At 37.7% G+C, this 15,736-nt stretch overlaps 1 pseudogene; it reads left to right on the top strand.

Moving 5' to 3' along the window:
- Positions 1–214: 214 nt before the first annotated feature.
- On the top strand, positions 215–15,424 carry LOC114892666 (annotated as a pseudogene).
- Positions 15,425–15,736: the final 312 nt, after the last annotated feature.

Here is a 15,736-nt window from a genome sequence, read left to right on the forward strand (position 1 = left end):
TATTATACTAAGAACTGAGAATACATCAATTAATAAAATATAGTTCTCACCTTTCAGAAGATCACATTTTTGGGGAAGAGGAAGAAAAATATACTAACATCAAGTGAGTGCATTCCTTGATAAAAGAAACACATGTGTTATAAGAGCCAAGGAGGAACACCTGCTAGTGTCAGGGCAAAGTAAGGTTGAGGGTGAGAAAGGGCTTCCTCGAGAGATGATGTTTGTATCAAACCTGACAGATACAAAGATGCCACTCAGGAAGGAGAGAAGTCATTCCAGGCAGAAGGACGAGCAAGTGCAAGGAAATAAACAGAGAAATCATAGTGATTTTCAGAAGTCACAAGGAATTCCATACAAAAGGTAGTCACTGGCTGATGAGATGGAAAGAGAGAGATGACCCATGAACTTTTATAATCATAAATTGTTTTTTTTAAATCATGTTGATGAGTTTAGATTTATCCCCAAACAGTGTACCAGCAAGAATTTTGAGTAGGGGATTAGTTTGACAGAACCTTAGAGTATTTATAATATTAAAACCACGGTTTTACCTGAGGCATGTCTTATAGAATAAATGTATTCCATTATTTTATAATTAAATTTTTAAAAATATTTTTAGATTGTTAATTGCCTATTTTTAACAGTCCTCAAATCTTCTTCCATCTGTTTTTATTTATTTATTTTGAACGATCACATACCTCAGTTGCCTCTTGGGAAAGGGTGCATGGGAAATAAATTACTTGAGGTCCTTCACATTTGAATCTTCATTCAATCCTCAGTTTTGATGGATTGCTTGGCCAAGAGTAAATTCCAATTATTCATAGTTTTCCCTCAGACTTTTGAAAGCTTATCTCCTTGTCTTCCCAATTCTGATGTTGCAAATGCAAAATCTCATACCTTCTAATCCCTGATCCTTTGTGTGGGACAAATCACCAGTATTCAGAAAGTTCATTAAGATGTGCCCTGGCTTGGATTTTATGACTCCTTCCAATCTGGAAACATGTCCCTCCACTCTGGGATGTTTTAATTTATTATCGTTTTGATAACTCCTCTTTCACACCTATTATTTCTTTACTCTTCTCTCTCTTTCTGTATTTCCACCGAATACTGGGCTTTCTGGTTTAAGTACTTAATTATTTTATATTTTCTTCTATATTTTCTATCTCTTTATGATTTTAAGTGTCTAAGAAATTATTTTAAATTTCAACTCTTCTATTTATTTTTATTGTATAATAACCTATGCATTTTTTAAAACGTTTAAACATTTTCTAAATAATTCTGTTTATAATATTCTATTCAGGTTTTCATGGGTGAAATATTGTCTCTCATCCACCAAATATAAGGTACAAAAATGCAAGAGCTATTCTACACATATACCAAGTACCGAGAACAGTGACCAGCATAGATGTTTTATGCTCTGCTTAATAAATATTTGTTGAATGCATAAATAAATGATGTTTCCTGGAAGACTCAGTTATAGTTTTATTGAAGTTTTCAGCTTATTCCTACTTTGTCTCTATCTCATTTAGTTTGTCACATTGTTTGTTTTCTCCTTTTGTCCTCATATTTCATGTAAGATATTTTACTTAAAAACAAAATAAAACAAGTAAATGGTGAAACTTGGATATCTATACTCAAGAGTGAGGCCAAAATAAGCTGACCAGAACTATCTGTGACATGAGCAGGACTTGTTGCATAGTGGACATCACCACAGTGTGATATGATGGGGAGCTTGTTGTCTCATTCTCTTTGTCTTTATCAGCATCTGTAAATGTTTTCTCCTGGGCTGGAGAGTCTCTTTATAATAATATTCCTTTAGGATAACATTCTTTTTTAAGAATAACATTCCAGTTTTCTGTCTATGGGCTAGAAGCCTGGCTTAGACAATTTGGGAAGATTGTTAAAGGAAGAGAGCTGTAGAAGTGGGAAATACCACAGTACTTCTGAGATTAAAAAAAAAAAAATTCATTTTCAGGATAGGCTGCTATCATATCTTTCAGATTTGTGATCTCTGGGTCAAGGATATTGTTGTGCATATTTATTCTTCTGGATGGAGGAAGGGAATTTTCTTGACAGCATGGAGTTTGAAATGGAACCTTGGTTTCTAACTATTCATTTTATAAATTCCAAAAGATCCACTCGATTTTCAAATCCAGCCTGAAACCCTCAACCTCAAAAGTATCTGGTACCCCCAGTTTCTAACTGGCTTTGCAGAGTGAATCAAACTTCTTTCTATGTTTTTTTTCCTATACGAGCAATCAGGCTTACTCATTCTCTAATCTATTAAATCAGCTATTATCAATCAATCTGTTTATTCAAAAATTTTGTTGACAGTTCTAGTCTGATGTTTTCTCCCATCTAATTTTCTTTGTTTTTGTGGGCTTATTCTTTATTCCTGAATTGTCATTTTAATGGGGTTTCAACAAAGAGGAGAAATAAATGTTTGTGTTTTAGTTACCAACTTTACAGAGAAATTCTTATAAACAGAAGGAGACAGAGAGAGAGGGAGAGGGAGAGGGAGAGGGAGAGGGAGAGAGAGAATCTGAAACACGACCATTGCTTAGAACACTACTATTGCAAGCAATGAACACACCTGTAAATTGTTGTTCTGTAGCAGAGTCATTTACTATTGCCGTCTATTTAAGGTTACTTCAGTACTACAAACGGGACTCTAGTGAGTAGGAAGAATGATCACAGCACCCAGAGGGAATCTTTTCCTCTTTGTAAAACTTTACATTCACTGTGTCCACTTGAAACTTTCTGCTGCTTCTTTTCTGTTGTTTTTTAACTTGAGGGACTTTTCCTTTATAACTTAAATATAGTAAACATCATTATATTACAAAAATGCACTGCTTATAGAATTGTTTAGGTATTATAGAAACCTACATCTAACTTCTGCAAAAGCCTTCTCCAATTACCCAAATCATTCTTTCTACTTCAATTCATTTTCTAAACTCTGAACCACTAATTCCTTTACTCATATTTTTGCACATTTCAGGAATTAACACTGTTTGTTACATTTATTAAATTTATGAAGTTTGAGTGATGAAAAGAATCTGAAATCAGACAGACCTAGATTTGAATTCAGCATACCCTACTAGCCATATGACCTAGAACCTATTACCTAATCTCCCTGAGCTTCAGCTCTGTAATCCTTAAAATGGGAGTAAAATAGAATCTATCTCATGAAGTAATCATGAGCCATAACATTTGATAAACTGAAATAGTTAGTAGTCTGTTTCCTAGGAATCAGTTTGCAAGGGTAGATAGATAGAAGGTATCTATCAAAAGGTAGAAAATATATCTACCTTTTGATGAACCTTGAGGTTCAATTTTTTTTTTTTATTTATGTAACTGATAAAGCTGAGAAATCCCTAAGGAGAAAGAGAAGATAATCAGCAGAGAAACAGAATGGAAAGGAAGTCTGAACTTGTTAGGCCTGGTTGGAGATGAATCATTTAACAAGTATCCTTATTAACTCTTGTCTTTGTTTGTTTCTTTTTTTTTTTTTTTTTTTCATGATTCAGGACAAACATCACCTAATCTGAATCTGGTTGCTTTTCCTAATCATGTTAAGCCCCCTGAGAAGTGTAATAAAAAATACCAGTAACAATTTTGTCAATATCTATCCAGTGCCTTAATGTGCCATGTATTATTAGAAGCATGGAGGGAAAACACAAATACAACTATTAAAGAATAACTTCATGTGGCCTCTAGGGCTTAACTACTTGGACTAATGCATTGCTCTATGGTTTCAGAGGAGGAAGGGAAATGCAGACTTGAAGGGATGGTGAGGCTGCAGTTAGGGAGTGGCCTTAAGTCATGCCCAGAAAGATGTCCGGGTTTTGATAGACTGAGAGGGAGTAGGAAGCATTTGAGACAGAGAATATTTTGAGTGAAGATCCAGAGAGGAACATGAACTTGGAAATGCAGGAGACTGACTGGCTGTTAATGCTGGAGGAATCCACCAACCATGGTGGACACCTGAAGTGGACCTAAGAATGTGCAAATGATTTGAGGATATAAAAGAACTTCAGCTATGTTCAAGATCACAGAGCCAATTACTAGCAAAATCATAAACCCATCCTTTAGTCCAGACCTCTTTCTAATTCTTTTTTTTTTAATTAACTTTTATTGGAGTATAGTTGCTTTACAATGTGTGTTAGTTTCTACTATACAGCAAAATGAATCAGCTATACATATATATATCCCCACTCTTTTGGATTTCCTTCCCATTCAGGTAACCACAGTGCATTAAGTAGAGTTCCCTGTGCTCTACAGTATGTTCTCATTAGTTGTTTATTTTACACATAGTATCAATAGTGTATATGTGTCAATCTCAATCTCCCAATTCCTCCCACACCCCCCTTCTCCCTTGGTATCCATATATTTGTTCTGTATGTCTGTGTCTTTAATTCTTTATGCTATGAATGATTTCAAGGTCCCCACAGGGTCTGGGTCAGCATTCTATCAGTGCAGATACATAGAAGCCCTCAAACTTAATCAATAGGAATAGGAAATTCAGAAACCCATGCACGGTCAACATGGGTAGCTATGACATTGTCCTGATATAACAGCCAGGGTCATTTCTGCAGCCTGAAGATGGGTCTGCTTCAGATCTGCAGTTTTCCATTCACAGAGCTTATGCATCAGCCCCACCCCCCCATGCAATATACATGGAAGGTGCATATGGAAGACTGCACACTGGTTCCGACACTCCTCATGGCATTACACTGGCCACCTCTCAGGCACACAATAGGTCCCCAGGATGTTTTTCTCCTTACTGTGGTCTACACCTTCTTCCTTTTTACTCATGAAAATGTGAAATACCCCAGTACATTTGTCTTCTATTTATCCCTGTTTCTGGACTCCATTTATTGGTTATAATCCATGTTAAGATAAAGACTAGAAAAGGAAACATCCCCAAATGGTGGGTAGAGACTTGATATCAGGTCTGCACTCCATACCCAATTGCTCACAATTCACTAACCACCTTCTCTTCAGTTTTCCTGAAATGAGTGACTCTTCCCACCTCACATGTAAGCTCCTTGTGCACAGAGGCTGTGATTTATGCCTGATACCCACCCCAGGGAAACACAGAGTGTCTGGCCTGGAATTTGGGGTATTCAGGGTCTAATAAGTGTTGACTGATGGATGGATCCTTTGAAAGCAAAATGATTATTACTGGCCAACTGATTATGCTGATGGATGAAGGGAAAGAAAGTAAAACTCATCAATACAAGCATGATTGCAGCCTTCTCTGCAGCAATTTCCCCTTTTGTATACCCCCACTTCCTCTGGAATGTCTTGCTTGGTTATCCAAGAGAAACTTCACACCCTTCTCCCCCATGTTGACTCTCATCCCTCTTCCTTCCACTGGTACCTCCTGTATTTTCTTGGGGTTTGAATTCTTAAAAGAGAGCATGTAAACATTCTCCTGCAGCCTGCTGCCTGCCAGTGCCGAAGGCCTCGTCAGTGATGAGCCAGCAGCAGCAGCGCTGTGCTGGGCTGTGTTTTTGCAAGTACAAGACAGAAAATCCATGTAATTACCTCTGAAGCCCAAGAAGCTGTGCCGTCTGACAGAGCAGCATGTGTAGGAAGTACTTTGTTAGGCCTCTGCTGACTAATTCCCTGCTCCACCTGGGGTTGTGTGTGTGACTGTATGTGTGTGTGTGTGTGTAGGTGTGAGTGAGTGTGGGCACACCTGTGTCTGTAAATCCCACCAGCAGTCTCATGGATATTCAGCTCCAAGGCTCCCACCCCTCCCTGATTTACTAGCAATCCCCATTCAGCTTCACCTCAATTCAGAGAAAATCTGGGCTTTGGAAGGTCCTCAAGAAAGCCTTAAAAAGGGGCAGGACACAGTTTTCCCTTTCCCTGGTATGGCAGTCATGCAGGAGGACATACAGTGCTGCTGATCAGAAGCAGAGGAAAATACAGTCTCTGCAACACATCAGACATAATGAAGTTCAAGGCTGGGGCATCCTTTGAGTTGGGGAAACCAGACCCTTCCAAAGCAGAGTCCTCACATCAGCCCAAAAAACTGTAGGACCTGGACCATCAACATATGCTTTTTGACCTTGCAGCCCCCTGCACTTAAGGTGTTACAAGTTAGCCTGAATATCTAGAACTATCATCTTCCAGAGGAAACCCAGGCTGAAGGAAAGAGACCTACAGAGCTAGAGAAAACAGATGAATGTAGTTCCTCCTCATCCTGCATTACTAGAATTATGGACCTTTGGGCCATTTTTGTAGAAAGACCCTGAGCCTTTATAGTAAATGAACTTCCTGACTTAACCTCGCTGATTGGTAACTGTATATAATGAGAAAACTTGGGGTACAGAACTGTGCTGAAAGCATATCTCTGCCACTGACTGTAATTGGAGGCTTTCTCCATGATATTGCAAGCTGCTTACAACACAGAATTTAATATTTTTCTTTTTTATTTTTTTTCCCCACTGGTGTATCCCCATCACATTTAACAGTGCCTGGGACTTAGTAAGGACACAATAAATGTTTGTCTAATGAATGAATAAATGGACCATTAAACTTTCTGAGTCTCTGTTTCTTCTGATGGGTTTTAGGATATGTTACCTCAAAATATGGCTCCTGGCATATTGAAGCTGAAAAATTTTGAGAAAACAGCAAATGCAAGAACACCACTCTGATTATCTCCCTGTCTTTCACTCTCCCACCCAATTGCTGTTCTCCCGTGGAACAAGTCATAGAACCCTCCTGTGGGAGGTGTCTTCTCTGTACCCAGAGGAAAGAGCATCCTTATCTCTGAAAGCAAAGAGACACCAAGGAGAATTCTAACAAACAGGGCTTGCTACAAGTTTACTACAGTTTACTACAATTACCTCATACTCCTTAACCTGTCACGTTCTTCCACGACTGCCCACTCTTCATAAAATATTCAGGTCTGTTTATTTGGGTCTTCATTTCCTTCTAAAATCAGCTGTGTTATGTAAAACTTACATTAAATACTATTGTATCTTTTCTCCTGTTAAATTGTTTTCATCAGTTTCATTTTCAGACTCAGCCACGGACCCTAAGAGGGTCTAAAAAACTTTTACCTCCCATACACTTCACATAGAAAAACAGTTCAATAATATTCTCTTTACAAGGTTGTTGTGTGGTTGAAAGGGATAAAATAGACATGAAGTTCTATAAATAGGTATAACCTTCTTTCTCCATCTTCTAAAACAGAAGGCCTGAGGGACAATTTTTCCCATTTAATAGTACCCTGGAAAGAGCTCTTCCTAGAGTTTTGGCATGTACTGATGGCAGAGAAAGAAATAGCCATAAGGTTAAGTTTACATTATTGTGTAGAAACTAGCTTCTCTCCGTAGCCTGACAGATCAGCTCCAAAATCTATAAGAATCCCAGTAGGACTCCTGGAGATGGGAACATAGAGCAGTGAGTGGCTAGTATCACACTTGCAGCCAGACCAGTTCTTCTGGATCCCTTGGCTGTCAATTCCTTTCTTCCCAAGCTATGCTCTCAATCCATTCCCTTTCCAGTTGATTTGGAGGAAATAATCTGATGAACACTTACAATAAGGGGCCAGAGGCTGGAATGTAACCTCTTACTTAAATATTTGTATTTTTTATGAGGATAGGGCTAATTCAACCAATGGATCAGTATCAATGACATTTAGGATATCAAAGGAAGAGATGATTTTATACCATAAATAGCTGACTGCTTGAGATGTCATAAGAAAAAAGAAATGGTCTACCATCCTACTATACATTGGCCACCACCCCTGTCTCCACTGCACTACAGGCTCAATGAAGGGTGGGTATTATTGCTGCTTATGAAGCTGGCCCTGCCCAGATATCAGTCTTCGAGGGAGAGCACTCATCATCTTCAAGCTATTTCTTTGATACTCTTCACTGTTTTGGAAACTTTTGTTTTTTTAATTGCAGAGTTATATGTACACAAAATCACTGGAAGTAGAATTGGAGGCAGCTATAATCAGCCAAACCAGGTCCCCAAAATTCCCCATGGTATGCCTACTAGTTTTGTCAGCTGAGTTTTATATGACTTAAGCAAAAAAAAAAGAGCCACATGAGCAGTGTGCCTGGAATTATGAGAGCTAATAATGATAACAATGAATAATACATAAATTATAAATCTGCATTGTTCCTTCATAGCGCTTTCTCTAAAGGACTTGAGCTAAGAGACGAGCAATGGAGCTCAGTTCCTAAGTGTGAAAGGGTTAATGAAGGCAGAGGGAGACTGACATGGTCTCTCCCCGCTGCTGGCCCAGGATTTAATGACGTGAGAAAGGGACTTTGCTCATCCCTCCTAATCTTGACTCCTAGTTGATCATCTTGATTAGTGAACCAATCATTCTGACTTGCTTGTGCTATTGCGCATGCTATCAACTACCCATTTTGAAAACTTAACCTAAACAAACCCTTCCATTTCCTCATGGTAAATATTTTGGAAGACATTCCGAAATTCCAGATAAAGATAAAAGTTATTTAGTAGGAGGACCAAAGCTGGGTGGACAAAAATTTCCAGTTTTCTTTTTTTCCTCATAATAACCTCTACAAACTTAATTTCCATTATCCTTGTTTTGATTAGAATTGGTCAGTGTATTTATTCCCTTCTTATCCCTTTCTTATAGATATCAGTTTAACCTTATTACAGGAAATTATTTCATCTTGCTCTTATTTTTGTGAGTTTCCTTTAAATTTCTAATTTAAAAAAATGGAGCATGAGATAAAAATTAAACTTACAACTGAAAATATAAGTAAGTAGCAGCTTGGGAATTTATAGGGCAGGAATGAGGCAAGGAAAAAATGGAAGAATATAAAAAAGGTTCATGAAATATCTGCATAGAAACTAAAAAAAATCAGTGTCCACATCAACAAAAATTATTTGCTTATATATTAAAAGTAAACAAATGCATTGGGGCCCATTGACATATTTTGCAGGGAAGCAAACCAACATATCCACTATCTCTATGTTCAAGGAATGTAAAACTGAGTTGATGACGTAGGGCATTAAAAAATCAAAACAAACAAAAGGAGTAACATAATCATAAAAGTGGTGACATGAGATGCATCGAGGGAAATAGATAATTCATTGTTAAATGAAAAGCAGTGACAAAAGCTATAAGTTTAGAGGCCTGGGGAGGTCTGAGGAAACTCAAGCCAGATGCCATCTCTAACAAACCCTAGATATTTGGCCTGGTACAAATATCATGAAAATATGCAGCAGCAAAAAAGACAAATTCTGTTAAAGTTAGGTAGCATATGCAATTTGGAATTAATCTGATGTAATTTGCTAATCTTCCCAAACTGTACAGAAAGACGGATGTGAGAAAAGACCAGTAACACCAGCTCACTGGACTGGGTTTTCTGAGGGCACTTCAGGCCGAAACCAGACTAGAAACATAATGGTGAACACCAGAGGTCAGGATGTAAGGATCTTTCTCTGCCTGGTACTTGCAGGCTGTGTGGTCTTTGTCAACTAATACCATTCTGACTTTGTTTCCTTTTTTGTAAAGCCAAAATAATAGTAAAAATTCTAAATGCTATCAAAAGTCCATGAAATGATTAGATGAGATACTGTATATGAAAGCACTTTTGAATAATTAAGTAAAAAGTCACATTCAGGTATTATTTTTAACAGTTTATTGAATTATAGTTGACATAAAATCAACTGTATGTATTTAAAAAGTACAATTTGATATGTTTTGACATATACACCCATGAATCCATCAACTCCATCAAGGTAGTGAACATATTTATCACATCCCAAGGTCTCCTTGTGCCCCTTTGTAATTCCTCTTTCTTGTCTTTCCCTCCACACACCTCCCCAGGCAGCCACTAATCTGCATTCTGTCACCATAGATTAGTTTGTATTTTCTAGAGTTTTCTATAAATGGAAGCACACAGAATGCGCTCTTGGTTTTTTTTGGTCTGGCTTATTTCATTCAGGGTAATTATTTTAAGATTCTTCCATGTTATTGTGTTCATTCACTTTTAGTTCATTCATTTTTTTTGCTAAGTAATATTCTATATACTCCACAAATTGTTTATTCATTCTTTTGTTGAAGGTCATTTGGGTTGTTTCCAGGTTTTAGATATTATAAAGAAAACTGTTCTGAGTGCTAGTGTACAAATGTTTGTGTACAGGGTAGCGCATAAGCTTTATTTTCTCTTAGGTAAATACTTGGGGGTGGAATGGCAGGATCGTATAATAGATATATGTCTTACTTTTTAAGAAACTGCTAAACTGCTTTCTAAAAAAGTAATGCCATCTACATCCACATGAGTCAATTATTTTTAAAGACTTAAATAAAAGGAAAATTATGATTAATATGTAGTTATTATTTCAGGTGCTTTTTATTTTTTGTACAGGTCTATATTTCCTTGTAGTATTATTTTCAGCCTTCTTGAAGGACTTCCTTTAACATGTTTTGTAATATGGGTCTCGTGTTGATGAATTGTTTAAGCATTTGCATATCTTAAAAAGTCTTTATTTCACCTTCAGTTTTGGAAGATATTTTGCACTTGGTATAGAATTCAAGGTTGATTTATTTTTCCTTTTCATGATTTAATGTTTTTCTCCAAGGTCTCTTCCACTGTATTGTTTTTGATGAGACATCTGTGTCACCCTTATATTTACTATTCTATATGCAACATGTCTTCTTCTTCCGGCTAAAGATTTTATCTTCATTCCTGATTTTGAACAATTTGATTATAATGTGCTTTGGTGTCATTTTCTTCATGCTTCTTTTGCTTGGGAGTTTTTGAGCTTTTTGGATCTGTGGGTTAATACTTTTTATCAGCTCTGGAAATTTTTTACTATCATTTTCTCAGAAACTGTTTTTCTGTTCCCTCTATTTTTCCTCTTCTTTGAGGATTTCTATTAGACATGATAAACTGTCTTCATTTTTAAAATTATTTTTTATGATTCATTTTGGATATTTTCCACAGCTGTTCACAATGTTTTTCCTATGTAATAGCCCATAAGGCCCATCCAATGCAGTTTCCATCTCAGATACTGAAGTTTTAATGTACAGAAATTTTATTTGGAACATTTTGTAATATCATCCATGTCTTTAACTTTTGAATATAATTATCTTAATGTCTGCTAATTATTACATTTATGTCAGTTCTGGGTTGATTTTAGTTGATTGATTTTTCTCATCATATGTTCTATAGTCATGCCCCTTTGCATGCCTGGGTAGTTTTGGTTGTCTACCAGGCATTGTGAATCTTATCTTGTTAGGTGCTGGACATTATATATTTCTATAAATACTTGAATTTTGATCTGGGATTAAATTATATCACTCAAAACATTTTGATCCCTTCAGTTCTTGTTTCAGTGGGTTTTTAGGTGAGTCTAGAGTAGTGAGCCAAGCACTTTATGAGTATTTTCCTTAATATAGCCAATGAATTAAGAGTTTTTCAGTTTAATCAGTGGAGATAGACTATTCTCTGTTCTATGTAAGTGCTAGCTAGGCTCTCTGATTCTTCTGGATGATTATTCCCCTTGTCTCAAGCAGTTTCCCCACATGCATTTACTTGTCAGTACTTAGCTGACTACTCGCAGGCAATCCCTTACAGACCTCCAGGATTCTCTCTGAACTATGTCCTTTCCAGCACTCTCTTCTATGAATTTTAGCTACATTGGCCTCCCCAGCTTCTCAATTCTCTCTGCATATCTCAGAATTGTTTCTGGGATCTGCTTCATTTCTCTTTCCCTAGTGTCATAACTTGAAAACTCTCTAAAGTCAGTAAACTAGGACGATTGTAGGGCTCACTTCTTTGTTTCCAGTGTTCAGGGATCACTATTCTTTGCTGCCTAATGTCCAGTGGCTTGAACACTGTTGTTGCATATATTTTCTCTTTTCTTTTTTTTTTTCTTTTTTTTTTTTTTGGTTGTTTCATGTATTAGGCTAAATCTAGTCCCTTTTTCTGCATCTGCACAGAGGGAAAATTTGCCAATGTTAAGCATTATTATTAGAAAATTATCATTGTTTAAAAATATAAAGACCTTTCAAAACCCATAATAATAGAACGGTGAATGGACAGACAGAAAGATAGACCTACATATAAATGGGTGTAAATCTGTTATTCTTAAAACATGCTAATACTTCTACAGCAGCCATGAGGCAGGGAACACAGGGATGAGTAGAGAAGAGTCTTCTTATACTTCTCCAGCCTAAGCCCTGTTATGTTTTCCATTATCTCTTTTATTCACTGGAACTCATCAAATAATTATTCTGAAATGGTTTGAAAATAACTGGCTCTTTTAGTATGATATTAACTGCCTTTAATTATCTGCTTCGACTTGATTTTGTAAGTTGGAGCACAACAGAGAGCTCAGCCACCCTGATCACTTGCATTGTTCCCAGTACATTTTTTCTGTTTCAGGCTTCTTTGCCTCTGTTCATGATATATCCTTATGTGAGATTTATTTTGTAGTCCTTTTCTCCTACCTTCTCCCATTCTGTTGAAAGCCTACTCATTTGAACACCCTAAAGTTTCTAGGACCTGCACAGTCATTAACTTCCTGTAAACAGTAGTAGGATGCGTCACTGTTTTCTTTATGCTCTCTCTGTATCCCTGTACCCATGACTTTCTTAGATCTTAAAAAATGCACTGCAGTTATAATCTCTTTGTTACATAATATCTCTGCCAGATTTATTTTTATATTCCAAATATATCTGAACATTAGCTAATGCATAGTCAATATTCAATAAAATTTTCTTGAATGAATGATAGCACATATGCATGAGTAAATAGTAGCAAGTATGTGAGAGTTTGTATGCACTGCGATCTGTCAGATCAAAATCATGCTCCATCTTCTTTCCAATAAGAGTTTTATTTCCACCTGTAACTATGATCAAAACCTAAAAAAAAATAATTAGGATAAACTTAATTTCACAGTCTATTCCATGGTTTCTGTTCTTTTATTTGTCTGTTTATTGTTTGTTTGTTTTCATGATTTGTTTGTTTATTCTTAGCTCAGGGCTTCAATGATACCCTGACTTATTTCCTGCCCTTTGAGTTTTTATTTTCTCCTTCTCTATTAATGCACAATTCAAGGAAGCATTGATTGATTTTGACAAGTGGTAGAATTGGGTGGGTGGGTTAAGGAGAAAGGTTATTCCTCTGTCTCTTTCTCAAGAAAGAAAGAGATGGAGGAATGGATGCAATGCCACCTTCTAATGTTCCTGCACATTTTTGCCTGAGGGCTTTTTAAATCTCAGACTGCCAGGTAGTTGTAAGTGGTATCAATTAATCGAGATTTCAGAAGCTAAAAATCAATTTCTTTTTTCTTAAGTTCACATTAAGGGTCAAGATTATTTTATTATTACATAGAACGAATTCAGCAAATAGAAACCTGTTCACTCACCTAGCAAAAGGAGGAGTTGAAGTAAGAACAAGGAGAAAGTAATGGAGATATGATTTAATTATGTCAGTGCCATCAGTCAGAAGTAGGTGGTACAGGTTCACTCATGCTTTCCTGCCAGCTTGCATTGACTTTCCTTTCTTCTTTGTGTAACTAAATTCCACCCATCTTTCATGGACCCTCTCCTCCAGGAAGACCTTTTTTCTTCCTTTGTGCTTGTCCAAACTAACTTAGCACTTTAAATATGAAACAGCCTGGTTCTAAATTACAATGCCCTATATTGTTTTATAGCAGCCTGTCATATACTGTGATATCTCCTCTTTGATAGGATTTTGCATCTTTCTTCAATTGTTTACACAGAGACTGGCAAAAAATGGAGCAAACAGCAGGTGTGTTGGTAAAGGCTCATTACTTATGCTTTATAGCTTGTCTGATGGACATTTGTGGCCTCATTGCTTTAGCATCTCTCTCTCTACCCATGCTCCCTACAGGTGTACATGTAGAAGCTAGAGAAGGGAACTCTGAAAACATATTTCCCTAATTTTAAGGAATGCACCAATAATCACCTAGGGAGAGTACAGGATGGTTACCTTCACTGTCTTACCAATAACAGATTCCATATTAAGCCACTGAGCATGCCCTCATCCAGTTTCTCAAAACAGCAAGCAATCAAGCTTGCTGTTTATTAAGCTAGTACAAAACCTTTATCTTAATGTGAACCACTAGTCAATCAAATATACTTTGAGGGCTTCCCTGGTGGCCTAGTGGTTGAGAGTCTGTCTGCTGATGCAGGGGAATTGGGTTCGTGCCCCGGTCCAGGAAGATCCCACATGCCGCGGAGCGGCTGGGCCCATGAGCCATGGCCGCTGAGTCTGCGCATCCGGAGCCTGTGCTCCGCAACGGGAGAGGCCACAACAGTGAGAGGTCCACATACCACAAAATATATATATATATTAGTTTGAGAAAATATCACACGTAATAACTTCTGGTGCCCTTTTTATGTTCCTGAATTTTACTGAGCAATTTATAAGAGAAAGAAAAAAATCTATCAGAACTGCTAAAGAACACTTCTATCCACAAGAAAGCTATTTATCCAGAATATTGAAGTAATAACAAAAGTATGTAGGAAGCAATAGGTCAACTAATTGGGAGGAAGAAGTGAGTAAGCAATTCATATCAGGAAATAATTACAGTCCAGCACTGTGTTGTAAACGAAAATCATCAGCATTAATAACAACAATCTAGTTCCAAGGGAAGCTGCTCCTTGAAATAGAAGTTTGTAGCTAACATTTCCTCTTCCCCAGTCATTCTCATGAGGATTTGGGCATGGAGAGCACTACACATTTAGAGTCAAGAAAATTCATATGAGGCATCATTTTATGCGGGAAAAAAATATAGAATTTTTTTCTTCTGTTTCTGGGGACTGAAGTAAATTTTTCTATAGCTCTACCTGTGTTAACCCTTTATGCAAATGGGCATTACAAGGAAACTTTTGCTTTATGGTCCACCTACTCTGATAACTGGTTGACATTTCATGCCAGACTCTTCTGCTCTAACACTGGGTTCCACACTGCTGGCTCCCCTAGCACTGACAGTCGTATGCTGATCCCTGCACTCTTGCTGCCACTGCTCCCACTGTCACAAATTCTGTCATAATACACCGTGGGAAACACGGTGCATGCCCACAGAGAAATGTGAAGAGTGGGCACTGTGACAGGATTCACACACATACCTTTTGACATAGAGACTCACCATTTAAAGACGCTGCTGCTGACGCACTCGCCCTTCCTGTGGGTGGGTAACACGCCACACCTGCGCAACCTTGCCATGGTCATGTGCACCCGCTACGACCCCATCCCCGTGTCCACAGCCCTCCTCGGAGGCACGTCTGACACGACGTCCACCGGCCTCACCCAGCGCTTAGCCAGGAAGACCAGCAAGCAGGTGTTTGTCAGCTATAGCCTTCCAAACACTGACAAGCAGCTTCGCGTCACTGGTAGAAAACAGGATCAAGGACGAAATGGAGGCTTTTCCGGAGAAGTTCTAGCCCAGGCGGCGGCGAGGACGTGAAACTCGCGCACAGCAGACTTTTGAAGAAATGGATTGGATCTCGCTGGCTGTCAGCATGTTAAATAAAAATAAATAAATAAATAAATGATGAAGTAGCCATTCCACAATAAGATGAGATTTTTAAAAGTTTCTTCCATGATGAAGAGTGCGTATATATCCGTCCATGTTCTTATGCTGCCTTCTCTTTGGGAGGTAATTATCGGGGTTTTCCCAACAAGAACCAGAATTAAGGAACAAGGTGTGGACCTCAAGTTGACACACTTTATAGAGTACGATTGAGATATCTCTT

This window comes from Monodon monoceros, unplaced genomic scaffold (assembly GCF_005190385.1).
Source record: "Monodon monoceros isolate NGI ecotype Baffin Bay Population unplaced genomic scaffold, NGI_Narwhal_1 Super_Scaffold_1, whole genome shotgun sequence".
Taxonomy (NCBI): domain Eukaryota; kingdom Metazoa; phylum Chordata; class Mammalia; order Artiodactyla; family Monodontidae; genus Monodon; species Monodon monoceros.